General features: G+C 39.5%; 1 pseudogene; it reads right to left on the bottom strand.

The window, feature by feature from the left end:
* Positions 1-11392: 11392 nt before the first annotated feature.
* On the bottom strand, positions 11393-14109 carry LOC142861598 (spermine synthase pseudogene; annotated as a pseudogene).
* Positions 14110-22704: the final 8595 nt, after the last annotated feature.

Below are 22704 nucleotides of genomic sequence, written 5' to 3'. Positions count from 1 at the left end.
TAAAAGTTTATTTTAAGAAAAAATTTATTCCAGGAAATGTCTTGTGGAGTCTATACTGGAATATTTATATATACTCCTGAAATCTTCTGTCTTTGTGTCTCCTGGTCTCCAGGTGGACCCCAGGCTCACGACAGAGAAGACTCATCATAATTGCTCATTGTCTTTTCTTCTGCTTGGGGGCAGGGAGTCCAGACAATACTCTGAAGGGAAGCGAGCATTCCCCTTCCCTTGATGATACACAAATATTTTCTGTCCCAGCTCTTCTCTGGCATCAGTCTGGGGCTCTGTAATGCCTGTATCTGCCCACTCTCCAGCACAGAATGGTGAAATTTCTGAGCAGGAACTGGAAGGAAATTCTTAGCCCTGGGACTTGCTTTTAATTCCTCTATTCCATGAGAATGCAGAAGTAGCAGTGACCTATCTACTATACAGAGGAGGGTTTTTCTCCCTGGGAGATGGCAGAGCAATTAAATGAACTATCCCTGGATCCCTGAATGACGTTATGGAGAAGAACTGCACCACTGTCCAGAAATGGGTAGATAGCAACATTATAGAGAAATAAACATCAATCTTTTCCAGTCTATTGTGTTTTGGAGTCCTTTTGCTAAATACACATACATACACATATATATGTATATTCCTATACATGTATACATATATCTTAGTGACTAATATAGTACAAGAGAACACCTTTCTCACACTTTTGACAACAGTCATGTTTTGTTCTTTGCTAACTACTATGTAAAATGGTATCTTATTGTCCTTTTCATTTTCTCTCTTTTTCTGAATGAGATTGATAACATTTCATGCTGATTAAAATCACTTCTGACTTCAGGGAACTCTGGCATTTCCTTTGCTCATTTTTCCACTGCTTTATTTAATTTTTGTTATTGTTATTTTTATCTTCAGGAACATAAAAGCTTACAGTGTTGTATTTGTCACAAGAGATTTCCCATATTTTCTTCATGTTTTATATATTTATGGTAATATTTTTGCCATGAAGAAAATTGTGATGTTTTAGGTAATGACCTTTAAAAATGATTCATGATTTCTGTTTGATGCCTACAAAGATCTTCTATACTCCAGTGTTTTTTCATAATTGATATTTTCTGCTAGTACTTCGTGATATATCTTGGTTCACTTGCATAATTGATCCTTCTGGAATTTATTTTGGTAAAAGTTGCAAACTTGTGATTCATCATTATCTTGATCTAAATGTCTGCCTGATTATCATAATATTTATTGAATAATTCATCTTTTCCCCATAGATTAAATGGCAATTTTACAGTGTTAATACTGAAATTTGATATTCAAATAAATGCGATGCTGCAGACCAAACATTGGAATTTAATATTATTTGTACTAATAATATAGAAGCCCAGTTTAGGTCTGTTCTCCCAGGTAAACATTTTTATTATTAGTTCAGACTTCACTGGGAGTGCGTAATAGAATGTTATTGAGGGAGAGTAGTAGAGAGCAACGAAAGACAATGTTAAATACCTAGACCTAACAAAAGGTAATTAGAGAAGATATTTTGTGTTCTCACTTAATTTTCACTTTTAGAAAATATTTGTGAAATATCCACAAAATGCTTTGCAATTTTATTTTATTAACAAAGATCTAGATGATTATTTATTGAGTCTTAATTCCACAGTGTGAGTTCACCGTAAATTGTTTTTCACCAGTATTACATCTAATGGTAGTTTTGATTTGAAATATATTTTGCAAAATTATGATTGACAGGGCATTTACTTGTTGATCTGTATCAATTTCCCCTATATGCTTCATACACGAGGGGCTCGTACATGAAATACGCCTACGAAGGCTTCATAAATTTTTGGAAATTGTGTGGACTATTCTTGTGTGAATCTACTTTATTCAGCACCATCAATGGAGCGTGATTGCTACTTGCTTAGGGATGAGAGGATGTAACATCACATTCAAATTATTCTCTTTCAGACAAATGAGGATTCTCAAGGCACATGAAACTGAGAAAAAAAAATATTGTTCATCAAGCTTGTTACATTGGCAACATCTGCCAATTAAAACACTATTTAAACTTAATTGAAGGATCTGTCAAAGAGAAGGGCGTATAAAAGTTTCCGTAAAGGGGCCGGGCGCGGTGGCTCACACCTGTAATCCTAGCACTCTGGGAGGCTGAGGGGGGTGGATTGCTCGAGGTCAGGAGTTCGAAACCAGCCTGAGCAAGAGCGAGACCCCATCTCTACTATAAATAGAAAGAAATTAATCAGCCAACTAATATATATAGAAAAAGTTAGCCAGACATGGTGGCACATGTCTGTAGTCCCAGCTACTCGGGAGGCTGAGGCAGGAGGATCGCTTGAGCCCAGGAGTTTGAGGTTGCTGTGAGCTAGGCTGATGCCACGGCACTCACTCTAGCCTGGGCAACAAAGCGAGATTTTGTCTCAAAAAATAAAAAATAAAAAAAGTTTCTGTAAAGGAAATACAATCGGTGAATCAAAGTGTGCGTGATGAGGCTGTGGTGGGCAGTGCACACAGTCTGAGAAGGTCTGAGGTCACACTGTGGGCCAGGCTGTGTTTTAGAAGAGAGGGGATGATTTAGGGTGGGATCACATCTACGTAGTAATCAGGATTTTGTTCAAGCAAAATGATTTGCAAGGGCTTCCTAATTAAGACTTCCAGATACTAATACATAAGACATCATCATCTTGCCCATAACACTGGCGGCTTCAGGCGCTGAGAAAAATGTCCTGGGTCAGGAGGCACATATCCCTGGTCTCTGAGCTTGGTGGCCTGAACTGTCCCCTGTGTTCTGCGACAGGACTCAGGGTGAGGCACAAACTTTCCAACCACGGCCCCAGTGATCTCTCTCCTACTCCCATATCCGCCCATTCTAATAGTTTGGAGGCAAAGATACTAATGACAATCTTGAAAAACAAAATATCCCAAACACCAAGGAACAGGAGAACTTAAGTGCCAAAAAAGGGAAGAAATGAAAGTTTAATCTTCTGTTTGTATTTTCTTGACAAAAATCTGAAAGCTCATGCCTTTATTTTCTTCTGATGTTTTCCTTTAAAATAATTTTAATTTTTTTTCAACCTCCAGAGCCCTCTGTATAACCCTTGATTTATTTTGGTCTTCTTTCTTAAATCAATTAACTGTGTGATAGGTTTTGGCTACTTTTTCAAGAAATATCAGATGAATGTGTTTCTGAATAAGCCAATGATTTATGTGTAGCCCAGTTTCACCACGGGGCAGACTCACATAACCCTCCCCTGGGAGTCTCAAGTCCTTGGGCACTGCCTCAATGCTCTCTTGCATGCTTCTCTTCTTGCTTTTGGTGTTCTTTGTCCTGTTGGAAAGATTGTAAAAGCAAATTGATGCCTCATTCTTTTCTCTGCAGTTTTTCGTCATCATCTCTGTCTATATGATATGTGTATTGTTGACTTTCTTTTATCATTATTCCAAATACAGATTTACCGTAGAAAGCTAAAGAACTGCCTTCCTGTGTATTTTCTCATGGTTTCATGTACTGTTATTCTATATTTTTAATGTTGAATATTAATGAAGAGGAAAGGATGATGTAGAAACAAAGGTATATACATGCCTTAGGTTGCTGTTGTGCAGTGCTTCAAATTGAAAGGAAAATGGGCTACACCACCAAATTCTAATTAAGAAGAGATTCTTAACTTTTCATCATGTAACAATGATACAAGTTTTATGATAATGTAGAATTTCTGGAAGCATTGATGTTCAAAATACAGAAAATTAGTTAGCATCATACCTGTTTCCAATAAAATATTATATATTGAAGGAACAGGTATTGATGATTAACAGGAAATTATTATAAAAACAGCAAAAAGACTCATCTATTCATTCAATCAATGTTTATTGAGCAGCTACTATGTTCACATAACTCCTCTAAGTGCTGGGAAAACAGCAGTGAATAAACACGCAGAGTCCTTGCCTTGTAGAGCTTAGGCATTTAGTAATAAAAATTTAAAAGTTGAGATACTGGTGTTATAAAGAAAAATAAAGAAGAAAATGGGATGGAAAGAAAAGGCAGGTTAAATGTTAGATAGAGTTATAGGGAAGGCATTTCTGATGCAGCACTTTTTGTTCAGATTCCTAAAAGACATCAGGCTGATTTGGGAAGAGCTCTCTCTTCTTGACAAGAGAGATATCCCAACTTCTGAATGTCTTGTCTCTGAAAAACTGATCTGTTTGTTCTGAAAATGAGGCATGTTTTCTCTTAAACTAAACAGAACAAATAGCTGTTAGGCTCCTAGGTTAACTAGCACACTCTAGATAGTTGCTAATTTAACGATGAGTGTTCTTTACAGTGAGCATATCAGAAAAGCATCGAATATGAAATACTCAATACCCATGCAATATTCATCTCCAAACATATCATATGTCAGAGCATCTGAGAAGAGGCAGCCCCATTCGAGTCAACTCAAAAACTCATTCACACTAAAATGTAAACCTAAGTAATGCTCCTGAGTGGATGAAGAGAACTAGGAAAGAACCTGTCCGTTCTGCCACCCTCAGATGGATACACACACTTTTACTCCTGTGGCCCCGTAGGGGGCATTCCATGCTGTTTTTTCGGAAATGCACTTGGCAGGTTGGAAAAGACTCACCACAAATAATTTTAGGATATATCACCCTTTCGGAACAATAATGTTAGTGGCATTTTGTGAAAAGCAGACATCGTAAGTAGCTTTCTTTTTCAGGCTCTGCATGCACACAGACATCCAACTCTGCTAACAGTGTCTGCTGCCCTAAGACTTGAAGTAGTTTCCACTCTCATGACCCCATTCCATGGCACTTGGAGTTTTGGTGATCTAGAAGCAATTCGTGCATTCTGAGAAATGTTTTGCCACCACCCTCTCTACAAGAATGTTGTCTTGGTGAGTGCTGTCTCCAATATACAGATAGATGTAAAACTGAGAGGAGATTTGCACATAAGCAGATGCTGTATACGTAGCGTTTGCCAGAGCTGGGATGAAAGCCCCAAACCTTGATCTCTCCAAAGAGCACAGAGAGACCTCTGGGTCAGTGCTTCCCACATTTTGTTATACCTCAGAATCACCTGAGGGACTTACCAAACACACAGACGGCTGAGACCCACCCAAGAAATTCTGACTTGGCAGGTTTGAGCTGGGGCCCAAGAATTTGAGGCTCCAGTCAGTTCCAGGTGATTCCCATGCTGTTGGTCCAGGGAACTTACTTTGAGAACATGATGTGTTCCATGCTGGGCCAGATGCCCACTTTTGCTTTGAGAAAGTTTGAAAGTTTGACTTTGAAGTTATCATCTTCATTTTTTTTTAACCTAGGCTTACTTGATATTGGTGGGAAAAAAAATGACAGTGGCTCTTTTTATCCTCTGGAGATTCTTCCAGGAGGTGCAGTTGAAGGGACAAGCATAGACTAAGTTTTTCACTGCGGGAAAGCAACAATGACCTCTTCTGGAATTATGATACAAAGGGAGTGAGCTCTGTCATACCAAATACTAAGGGTGGCAGTGGCTCGTAGATGCCACTAAACTCTCATGAACAAACAGTTTCGGTTACTCAGCATCACGAGGTCACTCTCGGGTAGCTCCTTCCACATGACCTGTTTTAGTCCAGTGAATTTGGAACGTCACTCTGGCAGCTTGCCAGGCCGTAGACATTATCATGCTCTTAACCATCTTAGAAGATATACTGCCTAGTACTTTTTATAAGTGACTTACAACTATTGAAGTTAAGTAAAAATGAAAAGGAGAACAAGTCTCTTGGGTCTTTTTTTTTTTTTCTGAAGTGTCGTTTGCTGATGAGTCCTAGCTGCAGACATGCCTTACTCCCAAGAAGCTGAGAAGATGCATGGAGACGTACAAGCATTCCCTGCAAAGACCTGGGCATCCAACACACTTTCTAATCTAACCACTAGGAGTTAATCCCTCACACCCTTAGCCTGAGAACTTAGCTAGTAACTCTTGAGAAATGGATTTTTCATTGGACTCTCTGGATGGTTAGATGTGAACTTGTTTGGACAGGGACATATTTTTGGTTATCTCATTTCCTTCAGGGTGACAGGAAAGAGGAAGGAAGAATAAATATACTTTCTAACTTTGGGGGGTGGGGTAGGTGAAGCAAGGCTTTTAATGGAGTATGAGAGCATCGCCGCAGCCACGGCTCCTAAGATGTGAAAAGGCTCCTGTCTTTGCAACTGTTTAGAATTGCGGTTTTGAAATCATTTTGCTAGTTTCTCTGGAAATCTATGTATTTCCTCTCACATTTAAATTGGCATCTCATGTTTTTCATCACAAGTTAAAATAGTTGTAAAAGATGAATTTTGCAGTGCTGTAAAAATTAACATGATGAACCAAAATTGTTTTATCTTACTTATAAATATGCCATATATTATTGATGCCAATGCCATTCAATACCCACCAAAGTCCTTAGGAAATATACAGAAAAAAAAAAATTCACAATGGAGTCACACAGGATGCACTGAATTCCCGAGTGACACACTGAGGGATCACAGGTTTGAAATGTCTATCTTTCATGTCTCCTTAGACACACTCAGCGCCCGGGGTTTATACTGGGTGCCAGTTGCATAGGCACTCTCTGCCTAGCATATGACCAAATTCCAGACTCTCAGAAGGAAAGCAGTTTCAGCAAATTCCATATTGTTTGCATAAATGGCTCAGGTACGGTGAGCTACACTTATCAAAGAATAGTGGGAACCTCCTGAAATCCAAGTTCGCAGACGCCATCGAAGGGTAGACCTTGAGAACAAGCCTTTCGAAGGGGAGTAGCCTCAGCCCTGCTCTGTTGACTTTTTTCTGCACAGTTGCTTTCATTCTGTGGTCTCATTTCACTTGTGATTCAAGCTCAGTTCACGTGGGCTACTCATAGTCAGCTACTAAAAATACATCAATTAACATAGTTGTCGAGAAAAAATAGTGATTTCCTCATATTATTTTAATAAAGTATTTTATGTAGTACCTAGGGGAACAGAGATTTTTTTTAGATAATTAGAAAAATATGCCATGAAGATTTTTCTTCACACAGACTGATCACTGAACTCTCAAAAGCAAAGTCTTTCACTCAAAAGTAATTCAGCTATATTGATAATACTCTTCAGGTTTAAAAAATAATGCCTTGTCTGTATACATTTGCAAGAACTATATAAAAGGTCCAATTCAAATGGGATAGCTCTATTCAAGGGCTTTTGTGCAAAAAAAAAAAAAGTAGTGATATTTATTGTGGATTAGGGTAATGGCTAAATTTTCATCAAAGAGAATATTTTGAGCCTTCATAGAATAAATCAACTACAATTGCTGTGTAAATGAATTTTGAAAGTGTTGATTTATTTGTTATTTACTTATGTGACATGTCATTATGGATCATTAGAAGCTCAAGATCTCAAATTATCTATATAATGTTTGCTGCATGATCCTCTTACAAATGTCTCCTCGGATGAGGAGTTTATTTTCTGCATTGACCTTTGAATTCAGGATATCTTTGATGATAATTATTTTCTTCATGCCATTGGAAATGAGGTGGCACTTAAAAATAATTTAGTATTAATTTCTCCAGTATATTAAACTCAAGTACTAGTGAACTATTCTTTTGGTCCTAAACAAGACTCTAGATATTGTTCAGAATGATACATGATGAGCAAACAGCCAGCATTACTCTGGCTAGGAAATTATATATTCAATTAGAATAATTAATGCTAGGTGCTGTAATAATCAAATCACAAAATATCATTGCTTAAGTGCAACAGTGGTTTATTTTCCACTCATACAAAGCTCAACATGGGTCTGGCAACTTTCACAGGGATTTAGGTTATTTTAATCTTGGGGTTTGACCATCTCATCATCTCATCGTGAGACCTGGAAAGGCACTGTCTGGAGAAGAAAAAGAGGGTGTAAATACATTGGATTTTTAATCCCCAAATGACAGCATGACCGTGTCCAGCCAACCTGGCTCAAACCCAACTTCAAGAAAGACTGGGGAAATGCAAGCGAACAATTGGAATATTCGGTAACCATTGTATTTCCCAGCTGTACCTGTTCCTAATTTCTCTTTTGTTCTTTATAAATGTGTAGCAAAAACCCCCTTTTCTCTTGTTCAGATAACTTACATTTTGTTGTTTTAATTTAATAGACACACAGCTGAGTAAAAAGACAGTTACCCAGTACTCTGAGGTAATTGTCAGGATGGAAGTTTTGGAAGCCTACAGAAAAATATAGGCACCTGGGATGCCAATAGAGAGGGAAGTTTACCCAGAGAAAATGTCAGGTAGGCAAAACTAAACTTTAATATTACAGCTTGTACAGCTGTGCCATTCTATTGCTGTGTACCCTGACTGTCCGCTTAGATGCTTTTTATTTGAAACATTTAATATTGAGTATAAATTTATAAGAAAATTTTTTTCTCTCAACTTTATTAAAGATATAAAGCCAACATACAAAAATCGATATTGTTAGAGTGTCTACAGATTCAATGAAACCAAATAAAATAATCTGAATCATCATTGAAGAATTGAAACTATTTTAATAATTAGTTTTGAGCTGTCCTCTTATATAGAGTAGTTGCTGTTATACATAAATAGCTCTGCGCTTGTCCAAAAATAATGTTAAATATTTGTAAATAAACAAAGATGACCAACAAAAATATTTCTAAAATAAAGGGGAAATGTAATTAATTCTAACATATTCATATGCAGTTGATCAGATTTAGCTTTTATGATCTATAACTATTAATATATTGTTTGAATATCAGTTCAGTTTTTATAACTTAATGGTCTGAAACAATAGTTCTGTAAAAAGAAACCATTGTTATCTACCCAAAATAAACGAACAAATACATGTTCACACAAAGGCTTGTTTTCAATTGCTCACAACAACATTATTTATAACAAAACAAATGTTTGTTGATTGGACAAACAAACCATGCAATTGAATACCGCTCAACAATATAAAGGAACCAACTACTGACACACAAAACAACACGGACAAAACTCAAAATCATTTTTCTGTATGAAAGAAACCAGACACAAATTACCATATATAAGGCATATGTGTGTACATCAGGCATACTATATGATTCCATTTGTGTGAAATGCAAACTATTTAATACTCTATAATAATAGAAAGCAAAACTGCAGTTGCCTATGCACGGAGGCAGAGGGAGGGGGAGATGTGAGGAATCTTTTGGGAGGGATGAAAATATTCTGCCTCTAGACCGCCATGGTGTTTCGACACATGAACACATCTGTCAAGACTGAGTTGAACACCGCAATAGTGGTTCTCTTCACGTGGTCAGTGGCTCCTTCTATCTTGGGTACAGAGTTTACATGCCTCTCTTGCTGGTGAGACTCCAGACTGGTGTGAGATTGGGGGCTATTGACTTGCCTAACCTAGTGTTTAATCCACCGCCCGACGACAAAAGGTTTGGATAATAGATGATCCTGATGGTAGATGTTCAGGATAAACAAGGCAAAAATCCCTTTCCTCAAGGAACTTACTGATGATTGGCAGAAATAGAACAGGGCATAACTAATTTAAGTTTTAGGATCGAGCTCAAATTCCACTCCATTCTTGAAAGTTTCAATGCCAATGGGTTTTATAGAGAATTTGTTTCTTTCCTTTCAATGTTTATAGCAGTTATGGATTATAGTATATATTTGCTTCTAATGAGATACCACAAGCGATGCAGTATTCACATGTGCATGAGGTATCCTCTACACAAATGTGAGCTCACGGCGAGCTGAGAGCTTCTTTGTGGTTCTTTGTATCTCTAAAGGAGCACCGTGCATTTAGGTGGTGCCCAGTAACTGTTTTTTACTGATGTCTATATATTCTTCATAACAATAATAATAACTCATTTTACTAAAAGGCTCCTATATATTTGAAAGGCTAATATGCCACAATGCATTATGAATAGCATAATATGTAAAAAGATACATGTGCCTTAAGGTCAGAGTGATTACACTGCCGTTAACCCTCCTGTCTAGATTTTAAGACAACTGTAAAAATCTCCTTAATAAGCCTGGTATTTAGATAAGTTTTTGTGGCATAATTACACTTAAATAAATATTTTATGTAAGTTTGCAGCAGGGGAGCTATATTTAGTCATGGGTGTGTAATAAAAATATCGACACTCCTGCCTGCACTGATTTTGAAATTCAAATAAAAATTATCATATTATAAATACAATTTTACATGAATTATATATCATATCAACGAGTTTCTGAATTTGGGGAGCAAATTATGACACTCTGAGAACAAAATGCTTAATAGCAGCTCCTGATATTAATTTCAGTAATGGTGGTGATTCTTTTAGTTGCACCTATGAGAAGAATTTCTGACAGTTGTAAAAAGAGTATCTGAGTTTCCAGAAATAAAGCCTCAGTGAGAGTGCTGATTTTTAAGCTACTGTCTGTTAGTTACAAGCCCATCTTGATATACTTTGCTTGTGGATACAAGAGCCGGTCTCTGCAAACCACATTTCTCCTTTGACCAATAAAGAATAGAGTCACTTATTTGAGCTTAAATAAGATCCTGGGCAAGTAAGGCTCTCCTTCAACATCTGTGTCCCAGTTCAAAGGAGCCCCATCTTTCAAATTTCTTTTTTTTTTTTTTCTTTTTTTTTTTTGAGACAGAGTCTCGCTTTGTTGCCCAGGCTAGAGTGAGTGCCGTGGCGCCAGCCTAGCTCACAGCAACCTCAAACTCCTGGGCTCGAGTGATCCTTCTGCCTCAGCCTCCCAAGTAGCTGGGACTACAGGCATGTGCCACCATGCCCGGCTAAGTTTTTATATATATATCAGTTGGCCAATTAATTTCTTTCTATTTATAGTAGAGACGGGGTCTCGCTCTTGCTCAGGCTGGTTTTGAACTCCTGACCTTGAGCAATCCGCCCGCCTCGGCCTCCCAAGAGCTAGGATTACAGGCGTGAGCCACAGCGCCCGGCCCTCAAATTTCTTTTTTTCTTTAACTCTTGTAAGCACCAAATTTTAATATCTAAGTCAATTTTGAAGGGAAAGAAACACCATCAAGAACTTCCCTCCCGAACAAAACAATGATGTTCATTCCTCCAAACATCCAAATTGAAGGTCTACCAAAACAAACAAACAAAAAAGCCCATACAGAAATAAAAACAAAAATCACATTCTAGCGGGTCAGTGCATTTAGCAGTCTTCACTGTGCTGTCTAACTGTCCTTCAGCTGACTTTCAACAAAAATAACACCCTAGCTAGCTCATCAAAATATGCATTTCCCATTTTCTTTCTTTTAAATTAAAAATAATAATTAAAGAAAACTTTAAGAGATTTACAATCAATTGCCTGACTCATTTTGATGTCATGTACAGCATATGGAGGTCAGGAAGGTTATCTGCAGCACACGTGATTGGGGATATTCATCTTCAAGGCTTAGCTTTCTTCCACACAGTGTAAAATACCCACAATTCCAAGTATGAAGGGACACAAATGATCTCAAATTCCACAGGACAATACAGGTGCCCAAGCTGTTCTTCATAGACCGAAAGGGCTTCTGTCAGATTGACACAGTTCCTCTGTGTGAAATATTTCCCATCCTGTTTCAACACTTTCATTAGAGGTCAAGAATCAGTCTGAGAAACTCCTTTGTGGAATCTTCTTCTGGAGATGTGGAGATTGGAACAGCTGTCGGATCATTAATCACATAATCAGACTTTCTCCCTTCTTTGGTGTACCTCTTCAGTACTGGAATACAGTCTTCTGTTAGAACCTGATAGCAGTCTCCTTTAAGACTGTCTAAGGCATCACCGCACATTTTCCACATATATTTCTTACATCCATCAATCACCACTTGGTCAATCTCTACCATAGTGATCATCTTTGGCTTCAGTTTGACTATTTCAGATAATATGCCCCCATCTCCACCTCCCAAAACCAGTACGTCTTTGCCACTGCCCATGATGGCCCAGGTATATGCCAAGTCACTCTGCCAAATTAACATCCCCACTAAGGATGAGAATATTCCCAAATTGCTTCGAGTGTAGAATTTTAATTCTGACAAGGTGAATCTTCATCATACACCACTTCATCTATGTCTTATTCAACGAGGCGCCCATCAGCTGTGGGCCAGTATCTGCCCTTCCTCAAACTATGGGTGGTAATCCAAACTTCTAAACTCTAATAATCCCAACCTCTACCCTTTATGCTTCCAAACTTCTAAGTAGCTTCTTTCTGCATTACACATTATGATCTTTTAATGTCACCTTTTTACCTTGGCAGATCTCAGACACTGGCACAGTTCCAGTGTCCTAATTGGACTCTGATTCATGTAGCTAAGCAGGCATCTTGTTCATGAATGTAGGGCGTGTCACTTGGACTCCGCTAAATAGCTTTAGTGGTTGCCAAGCATGGTGGTTTAATGACAAGGGGCTCAACATCAGGGTGACACATGGGCTCCAATTCCTTTTATTCTTCCACATAAACCTGGGGAAGTTATTTAACTTCTGGCACTTCTCACAGCCTCAGTTCTCTCCATGTGTAGCAAATGTATTTAATAATAACAAGATTGTGGAATTAGTACAATGAGCAACCATGGATGCAAACTCTGGGTGCACAATGCTTGGCAAATAGTAGGCTGTCCAATCATCCCTTCTGGAACTAGAAATGACGACTTCCTGATTACCTGTATGTTGTCTTTTGCTATTTCTACAAGCAGTTTATAGTATTTCCATGCTATTAAGATTAAGAATCATGTTTTAACTCAGGGAAAAGCCCATCAGGAGATGATTCACTTCTGTGTTGTACAGCCCTTAGGAATGTGTCCATAATCCTATTGTATTGTGGTCATTGGTTAATTTCTTTCACCCATGAAATGCTGAGTCCTCGGGGGCAGAGACTATATATGTCATGGGTATATTTGCCATTTTGCAATCAAACTTTGTCACTTTATCACACCCACCTTCAATTAGCTGATGCCTCTAGGCCTTAAATTAAAAGCAGGCACTTGACTATAATGTGCCAGCTTAATTCAGGCCACATTCACTGTTTGAAATGACAGAGTGTGGTTAATTTGAGCTGCTACATTGTTACTCAGCCTATTTTCTGCCTTTCAGCCTCTGCCATGTCTTTACTCAGCAAACAGGAAGCCAGAGGCAGAAGACGCCCGAGAGAGCCAAGGACACCCACCACCCGCCCAGGGGGTTCAGAGAAATAAAAATTAACACTAAAGCTGGATTTCATATTATTCATATTTTATTACTCTATGGCTCCATGTGAATGAAGACTCATTTACAGAATATGATTTTTCTTACCTTTGGAACTAGAAATTCAGTTTTGAGACCTTCATTCATATTTTTTTAAATTCTTGATTCTATAGTGGGTATATAGTCACCTCTAGGAATGTTGGCAGAAAGACAGGCTAGAAGGAAAAGTAAATGGAAGAATGGAAGGTAGAGGAAGGGCAGCAGGGAAGTAAGGAAGCAAGAAAATAAGAGGAAGGGAGAGAAAAAGTCTGATATTTTTCTCTTGATTGTTGTATTTTTGTTTTATTTATTTATTTGTTTAGTAGCAAGACTGGGCTAAAGCAATGAAGTTTATATTTCCTGTAAATGTTTTTTAATAGGATAGCTTTAGATTTAAAGAAATGTCACAAAGGTAGTAAATGGCATTCCTATGCACTTAATACCCAGTTTCTTGTGTGATTAACCTCTGACATTCGGAGGCTACCTTGTTCACAATTAATAAACCAATATTGATACAACATTATTAACTCAAGTGCTCACCCTGTTCATATTTCTTCAGGATCTCATGCAGGATATGACTTCACATTTAATTATTAAGTCTTCTCTGGCTCCTGTAGACTGGGAGAGTTTCTCAGATTCTCCTTGTTTTAGATGACACTGACAGTTTTGAGGAGTATTGCTCAGTTACTGTATAGTCCGTCTTTCAATTTAAGGTTGCCTGGTATTTTTCTTGTGGTTAAACATGGAGTTACAGGTTTGTGGGAGGAACACCACAGTGAAAAGGTGTCATTCTCATCGCCGTCAACAGCATATCGAGGGTTGATCTCCTGGCTGAGGTAGTGCCTGGTGGATTTATCCACTGTAAAGTTACTCTTCCACCTTTCCACATTGCGTTCTTTGGAAGAACATCTCTGTATGCAACTGACATTTATGGAATAGGGATTTCAGTTTCACTTCCTTGAGGGCAAAATAGCCACACGAATTATTTGTCATTCTCCTGCATGGGCAATTTGTCCCTTCTCCCCCATTTATTTACTTAATTATCATTTATTTATCATTATAGACTCATGAATATGTATTTCCTATTTAGCGCTGCAATTCAAGAATGCATTTTTTATGGTGTCGCTTAAGTTGTCCTAGCTTTGTCCATTGGGAGGTCCTTCTGTGGAATACTTGTCTCTCTTGACATACCCCCACTGTTATATTTTTTGAGCACCTCCCTTTTTCTAGCACTCTATGATACTACGTTCTCATCTTCTGTATTCCCTTCCATAGCCCTAAAATAAGTCATCTCTGCAAGGATCCATGTTTTTATTGTTTTCTTGTTTGTATTAGAATGGTATTATCTTACTTTGCACCAGGCCCTTCCAGGTCTCCTCACATGTTACACTTCAAAACCTTGGGGCCAGGGATGCATGAATGTCTTCATCCATCTCTGGTCTTGGCTGTTCATGTGCTTAGCCTCAGCCAGGACTTCACTTGCGCCAACTGAGATGGCAACCTCAGAATAACGAGCCCAGTTTTTGGCCCTCCTTCTCTTGCCTGCTTTCAAGTAGTCACTGCCATGGACAGAACTGTTGGGCTTGGCATTAGTCCTCTGGTTCCAAGATGAGTCCCTGTTAACCCTGGCAGAGAAGTGGCTCCACTCACTGTTTGCCCTGGCAGAAACTTGGCACTGCCAAGCCAGGAGCAGGTGTGGAAGCACCCCAGGCCTTAGTACCAAAAGCTCCCACTACTCTTTCCCGGAGTTCACAGTATGTAAAGCATGAGGCTCAGAGTGTTGTTTGCCTTTACTCAATTTCCAGAGCACAGAGACAATAGTTGTCAATTTGTTTAAATTCACATTTACTTTTGGGGAAAATATTTGTCAATCTCCTCACCTGGCCATAGATGAGGGTCTCACCTCCATCCATTTATTTGGCCAAAGAAGCTTGACATGTCATGTCCTGTGGATGCCCTAGCAAGCTATACCAACACAACAGAGTGGAAAAGAAACCCAATGAATATTTAGAGCCCACCTGCCACATCAGTGAAGTTTTTAGGAATCCAGTGGTCTGGAGAATGCTGGGTCTTACCAAAATTAAAGGACAAGTTATTATATCTTGTACCACCTACCACCCTGAAGGAAGAACAGCACCTGTCAGGCCTCTTTGGATTTTGAGACAGCATATACCTCATATGACCCATTTTGTGGGTGACTTGGAAGGCTGCTGACTTTGAGTGATGCTCAGAGTAAGAGAAGACCTGTGCAGGCTCAGATTGCAGTGCGTGAGTACCTGCCTGCTACAGACTGAATGCTCATGTTCTCCCCAAATTCAAATGTTAAACCCCAACACCTGTAACAGTATTATGAGGTGGGGCTTTGGGGGGTCAATGAGGTCATGAGGGTGGAAACCTCACGAATGGGATTAGTGCCCTTGTGAAAAAATTACAGTAGAGACCTTTACCCCTTCTACCATGTAAGGACACAGCAGGAAGGCACCATGTTGTGGTTGCCCACCAGACACCTAATCTGCTGGCACTTTGATCTAGCATTTCCTGTTCTCCAGAACTGTGAAAGTTAAATTTCTGTCTTTACAAGCCACCCAATCTATGGTAGCTTGTTGGAGGAGCCTGAGTGGGCTATGACACTGCAGTGTGGGCGTTTGGATCCAGCAGATCCAGTGGTGCTCCTGGTATTTTGTGGTAGTCAGGAAGCCGTGTGGTTTCTCTAGCAAGCCTGAATAGTTAAGCCAAAGTGCAGACGCTAGAGATACGGAGCAAGACTCTGTCATCTGCGGCAGGTTACATTCCCAACCCGGCTTCTGCCGTGCATCTAGCCTCTGATAGAGACTAAGAGACTGGATACCTGGCCATGGTGAGCCAAGTGACAAGGTAAGCAGAGCTGTTCATCACCATCAGATGGTTGCTGCTACATCCATCAATATGACTTGATAGGCAGGCAGGCGCCACGAAAATCAATTATGCAAGGGTTCAGCAGACTAAAGGGCTAAAGGAAGTTACACAAAAGGATGGTCCAGACTTTCATGTTACCTGTCTCTGTAGCACTGATATTTATCACTCAGGTCACACCTATGGCCTTAGGGTGATGAGTTGTCAAGGGGAAAGAGGTTTGCTCCTTCATGATGGGGCTGCGACTCAGCAGATCCTGCAAGCACTTGCCAGGGCTCTCCGCATCCAGAAATAACTGTATACCTGCAACTGCTCCAACTGTGGCCAAAGACTTAAGAAACAGGTGCAGAAACCCTAAGCGACCGTTTCAGTGCAAACAGCATAAATCAGCAACCTACTGGCTGGGGTTGAGCGTCTTGCAGAAAGAACGGAAGAGGAATGAGATTAGGGCTGCAATACGTGGCCCTAAGATTAACTGAAATAGTGGGAAGCGTGACCTCATCCACTAATCCTCCCTTGTGAGGCTCTTTTGTGTCCAATTAGAACAGTCCAAGGTGTGATTGAGTAAACGGAGCCTGGACATCACTGGGGCAGAGTGTCACAGGAGTGGTGAGGAGCAGGTGTTCCTCTCATGCTCTACCCAACCCCTCAGCCGTGCAAAGTGAGGCCACCACTGTAATATACGGAAGATCAGTTAACACCAAACCATGTAAAGTGAGCACTGCTTGTGTTGAGGTATATTTTTGACAAAGTTTTCATGGAATGTTATAATTACATTAAATGACTTTTAAAGATGTTAAAGAGTTAAAACTGGCAAAAAGAAAGCATGCTTTTGTGTATTTGTTTGAATTGTTACTGTCTATATATCTATGTTGCGTGCTTCCTTTTAGGTTGTAAGATTCTGCATGGCCCAAAGTAATTTGGTTTGAAAAATGAATAATCTTATAAATGAGCATTTGGCAAGTTATTTTATCAATTTCCTAAAATCAAACTTTGGCTGCTTCTGGCATGGAATTCTCATTCTATTTTGTAAGCCTGAGTCTTCGCGCTGGCTCATCCTGGGGTAAATGTTAGAGAATCAAATACTTTTCTACGTCCACAAACATCCATCAACAAGCAAGAGATAGTTTATGTGCCATCAACGGCGTGTTTGGCTAACTGTGCATGTGGAGTGGTTATGTATTACTGGAGAGATAAGATAAAGTTGAGCTGCATAAAAATGAGTCCTGTGGGTGACAAGACAAGGGAGAGATGGTGCACGAGGCCTGGGAGCTGAGTTAAACATTCCCTCCGTTCAGGCGTGTGATGAGCTTGACGGTGAGTGAGAAATAGGACAGAGAGCGCCGAGGGAAACAAGGTACCTCAGGAGGCAACATGAGCACTGTTTTGCTTGTTACAATGTATCAGATGTCTATTCATTCAACTGATGTATGTGACACATATTCTATGGAGAAAACAGTGCCTTGTTTGGACAAAAGTCTACAGATAAGTTCAGCCAGTTTGGGACCTGTTTGCAGAGGTTCTAAAAAGCTTGATGTCCTCTTGTAGGTCTTAAAATCCTTTGACTTAAGCTCTGGAATCATTGAAAGTTGAGCCTCATATCTATTTTTTATTATTATTTTAGCGTATTATGGGGGTACAAGTGTTAAGGTTGGGTATATTGCCCATGCCCCCCTCGAGTCAGAGCTATAAGCCTGTCCATCCCCCAAACTTTGCACATCTCACTCGTTGTGTTTGTATATACCCCTCTCCTCCTCCCCCCTCCCACCTGCCTGACACTCGATAAATGTTATTCCTATATGTCCACTTAGGTGTTGATCTGTTAATACCAATTTGCCGGTGAGTATATGTGGTGCTTTTTTTTCCATTCTTGAGATACTTAAGCAACTGTCTTGGTGAACTTGACATGAAAATTCAATGAAATAGCATAATTTCAAAGAATCATTTCCAATGGTTGCATATATTCATATGTTTTATTAAAACAATCAGTTCATTCTAAGTGATTATTTCATCATGTAATGAGCAGTTATTTTTAATAAATTTATATTATAAACCTAGTATATACATCATAAAATCATAGCTTTACCTACACATTCTACACAAAAATTAAAACTTTAAAATATTAGTTTATAAGTATGTAACTTCGAACACATATAGGTTTATACTGGGAAATCTATAGACATTTAAAATTAGGAAAAATATCTCCAAGTTTAATATAATATATGTTTAATATAATTACCTTTTCTAGTTATTTGTCTGTTTTAAAACAAATTTAAAAGCAATTTTGTACTACTCATTTAGAAAATTCCTTCCAGGAGAAAAGCATGCCTTCTTTAATCTAACTGACCTTTAATATGCTGTTTAAAATAAACATTATTTATTGTTTATGAGAATAAAGAATCTACATAAAATGGTATGTATGCTCTGTCAATAATAGAGTATTTTGAAAATAATATCTTGGACCCCAAAATTATTTATGGAATTATATAATTTTGGCTTTGGAAGGGCCTTTTGGGATTTTTAACGTAACTATTTCAACAGTGTTGCTTGTTTTCTAGAAATGCATGCTTCCAAATTCTGTAAGCTTTAAAAATAATTATTTTACTAGAATCTCTACAAGGTGCCACATTTAAAAATTAAGATATTATTTTATAGCCAATCTGTGCCATACTGAGTGTGCCATTTCAACCCTCTGTAGAGTAAACACGTGGCTGCTGCTTTGGGTGGAGCAAGGGAAGGCTCTGCAGTGAGCTCAGGTGGCAGTGCCAGCTGCTCTGCCAGGACAACAGGACCCACAGCACTCGATGTGTCCGTGCAGAACGGGGATGTCGTATGGAGCCTCTGGCTAGCACCAGTGCTAGAATCATCGCATAGACCTCTAAGATTTTGGAACAAATCTATACTCTCTTCTGCAGATAAAGATTTTTCTTTTTGAGATAAAACTGTCGACTGGCTCCTGGGCCTTGTACAAATAGGACACTTAACCAAGGGACAACAGGTGACCACATGATCCGAGCTTCCATGATTGATTGGCTGTTGTTGGACCCACCTACCCATACATTCAGGTGTGCAGGGCAGAAATCTGTCATCGAACAGAAACGGGGTCTATGACTCTGGACTCAGGCCGCTTTTGGAATCACAAGTAAGTTGCAAGAATAGGTATAGTTCCCACTCTTTCAGCACCAACCACTGTGGCTTTGTCTCTTCTCTCTCAATCCAACCCTGTGGCTGCCCGGAATGTCCTGATAGCCAACTAGCTGGGACACAACAAACTGGTGCCTGGTTGACAGACTGTTTTTTCCACAATATATGGCCCTGCCTGAACACGAGCAGCTGCAGCACTTACCGAACCACTCAGGGGTGAACACAAAGGCTTTGGGATGCCGGAAAATCCTCCCAGGGGGATGAACTTCGAGCGGCGCATTTGACGGTCCACTATTTCTGGAGTGAAAGGCGGACAGAAGCGCTGATTTGTACTAATTCACAAGCTGTTGCTTGTGGTTTGGCTGGGAGGCCAGGGGCTTGGAAGGAACAAGATTGGAAGATTGGTGAAAAGGAAGTTTGGGAAGAAATATGTGGGTGGGCCTTTCAGAATGGGCACAGGAGTGTGAAGATATTTCTGTCACTTGTGAATTCTCAGCAAAGGGACCACCACAGGAGGAGAGACTCTTAAAAATCAGAAGGACAATAGAACACTCTCTGGGGCTCTTATTCGGTGCCTTAGTCAATCTTCCCAGAGCTTGTCCAATGGGCCCATAAACACAGCAGCCTTGGATGGAATGAGAGCATTTGTGGAATTATTCTTATCAAGACCGGCCTGCTGAGTGCCTGATTCCCCATCACCTGAGACCAACAATGAGTCCTGAGCACCTGATATAGAGCCAATACCCCTGCAGAGAAGCCTGGTACCTGGTGACAGGGAGATTGCAATGGGCAACAATATTCCTCACTGGAATAGACTCACACTCCGGCTATGGATTTTCCTTCCTGACTCAGGATGCTTCTGCTGGCACTGCAGTCTGTGACCTCACAAAAAGCTGGATCTGCCCCAATGGCATCTCAGATGGCATCGTGTTGGATCACGTAACTCACATCACAGTGAGAGAAGCACAGTTGTAGAGCTAAACTGGTTCATTCTGAATCTCAGTGAAGACCTAAATAACATAAGGAAAAGGATAAACACTTGTGAAGATACAGGAAAAAAATTTTCCAGACAGATAAGCAAGTGCAAAAATGCTAAGGTTGGAATAAAAGTGACATGTTAAAAAAAAAAAATAACAAGTAAGTCAGTGGGTGTGGAATGGACTAAGTAGAAGTGGATTAGCAATCAGTTTAGAATAAAAAGCAGGGGAAGATCCTACAGGTATTTTTAGATCATGATAAGAAATTTGGATTTTACTATTTCAAACCATTGCATGTTTTGTTGCTGTTGTTTTGTCTTGTTTGGGTCAACTCTACAATTTTGTTTTGTGCCCACATCCTTTAATGAGATGCAAACTTCAAATCATTTTGACCTAATGCCAAGATAATGGCTAGCTGGCTTCCAGAGAGATCTTCTTCTAGGTGGTCAGCAAATAATTTCACACATTGCTTATTCTCCACCTCTGATTTATGCAGAGATAACCTGCTCTGTGTTCCCTAAAGGAAACAACATTTAAAATAACGTAACGGTCACTAGCTGGAGGCATACGCTCACGAGAGAAAAAAGAAAGTAAACATTTCTTAAATAGATAGTCTTAAACTTCCAAATAGAAGGGATATATGGCTTGTGCAGTATTTCACACATTTTTTACATTCCTTTCAAGACAATAAAGTGGCTGGTAAATTATTTAAAGGAATATATCTACATTATGCATGTAAACAGATCCCATAGTTCAGTCAATAGCAACTTAGTACTTGCATTTGCAGTGGTACCAATGTCTCCTAAATAACTGTATTCTGCACAACAGTGAGAGCAGTTTGACTCCAATTGGGAGCATGAGTTCCCATAACCCTCCACGCACAATTTTTTTGAGCCAAATACAATCTCACATTTATAAGGAGCACATCTATGGCAGTTACTATTCGGTGAATCCTAATCTGACCTGTACAATTATTGATTCCTCACAACAATCAATGTGGCCATTATTATTACGTTCCACTTCTCATAGATGGGGAATCTGAGACGCAGGGATGCTAGGTCGCTAGCCCAAGGTCACACAAGTTATAAATGGATGAACCGTGATGCAAATCTCAGCAGTCTGGCTTTCGAGTCCTTGAATTTTCCAGATCTGGCAAAGAGAATGTAGATATACTTTTGAATGTTTTCAAGTATAGCTTTGATGCTGACAAAAATAAGCATGGGGAGTGACAGATGGCTCTAGAATTTTAATGCTTTGGTGATTTTATTGAAAATATAACTCAGCTTGACAAAGATGTGAGAAGCAGCACGGTGGAAAGAAAGTGGACAGAGCATTTTATTCAGGAGACCTTACTATAAGTCCTGCAAAGGCCCCTGACCAGGGACCTCTAGGAAATTAGTGCATCTCATTTCCTTGGCTCAGGAAAAAAAAAAAGTACACATCTCATTGAATACCCAGCAACCATCTTTTACAGTTTTTAAAATCATTTTTGTCATTTGAATATTTGCTTTTCCTATTTCCCTCAAGTTGACATTTAAGTTTCAGCATTAGGGTAACAGAAACGTAATGTTAATCTACACATGGATGGAATTTAAATTTGGAGAATGCTATGCATGTTAACATTATTTCTTCAATTAATCACAATCGGTTTAAAGACAACGGCACACCCAGATACTGTTGTGAAGATACACTAAAGCTGCAGTGGTTTGCACTAGAGAGGTCGAGGCTGGCCCTCAGCAGTGATGTGCAGTAGCTAAGGGTGCCTCGGCCCCCTCAGCTTCTGTTCTGTGCTCGCCCACATCCCTGGAGGGTCTCAGTGCCCTCGGGCTGCTCACGGGCTGCCCACGCACAGTTGCTCCAGCACTGCAGCCAGCCCTCCCCCAGCACAGACAGGGCTTCCCTAAGCTCCACTCAGCTTGCAAACGTTCCCCACTCAGCAGGGCCCCTGGCGTTGTGCCCAAGAGATAGACTTTCTTCATGCAGGGAAATTTCAGTGTCAGACAGGACAAAACAGTGAGATGGTGTGCGTGAATTTCAGAGAAACCCTTTGGGGAAGTGATTTAGCTAGGCCGATGTGGTACTACCCTCCAAAATGTACCATGTAGGTAGACATGAGTACACATAGACAAATGTTCTGGAAATAGGCTTTGCCATAGGCCAGTTAGATGGAACTAGTAATTCTCCACTAAACAAGGAGTCTGCAGACTAATTGTCTTCCGGGTTCCACCTTTTTGCTCATGTGATCTTGGGCAAATCGTGTTAAGTCCTCTGAATTATCAGTTTCTTTAATTACAAAAGAGTACTAGTTATCCCTATTAATTTCACCAATTTCTTTTGAGGACAAAAAATACGTTGAAGACTATTTTAAAACAAGAGTATACTATAATTTATTCATTAAAAAATTAATTCTCTCTCATTTTTTTAATATAAAACACTTACACCAATGACATTAATAGCTAGATATTTAACAC

This window comes from Microcebus murinus, chromosome 17 (assembly GCF_040939455.1).
Source record: "Microcebus murinus isolate Inina chromosome 17, M.murinus_Inina_mat1.0, whole genome shotgun sequence".
Lineage (NCBI taxonomy): Eukaryota > Metazoa > Chordata > Mammalia > Primates > Cheirogaleidae > Microcebus > Microcebus murinus.
Note: the sequence above shows the minus strand (reverse complement) of the source record. Positions and strands in the feature narration are given on the sequence as shown.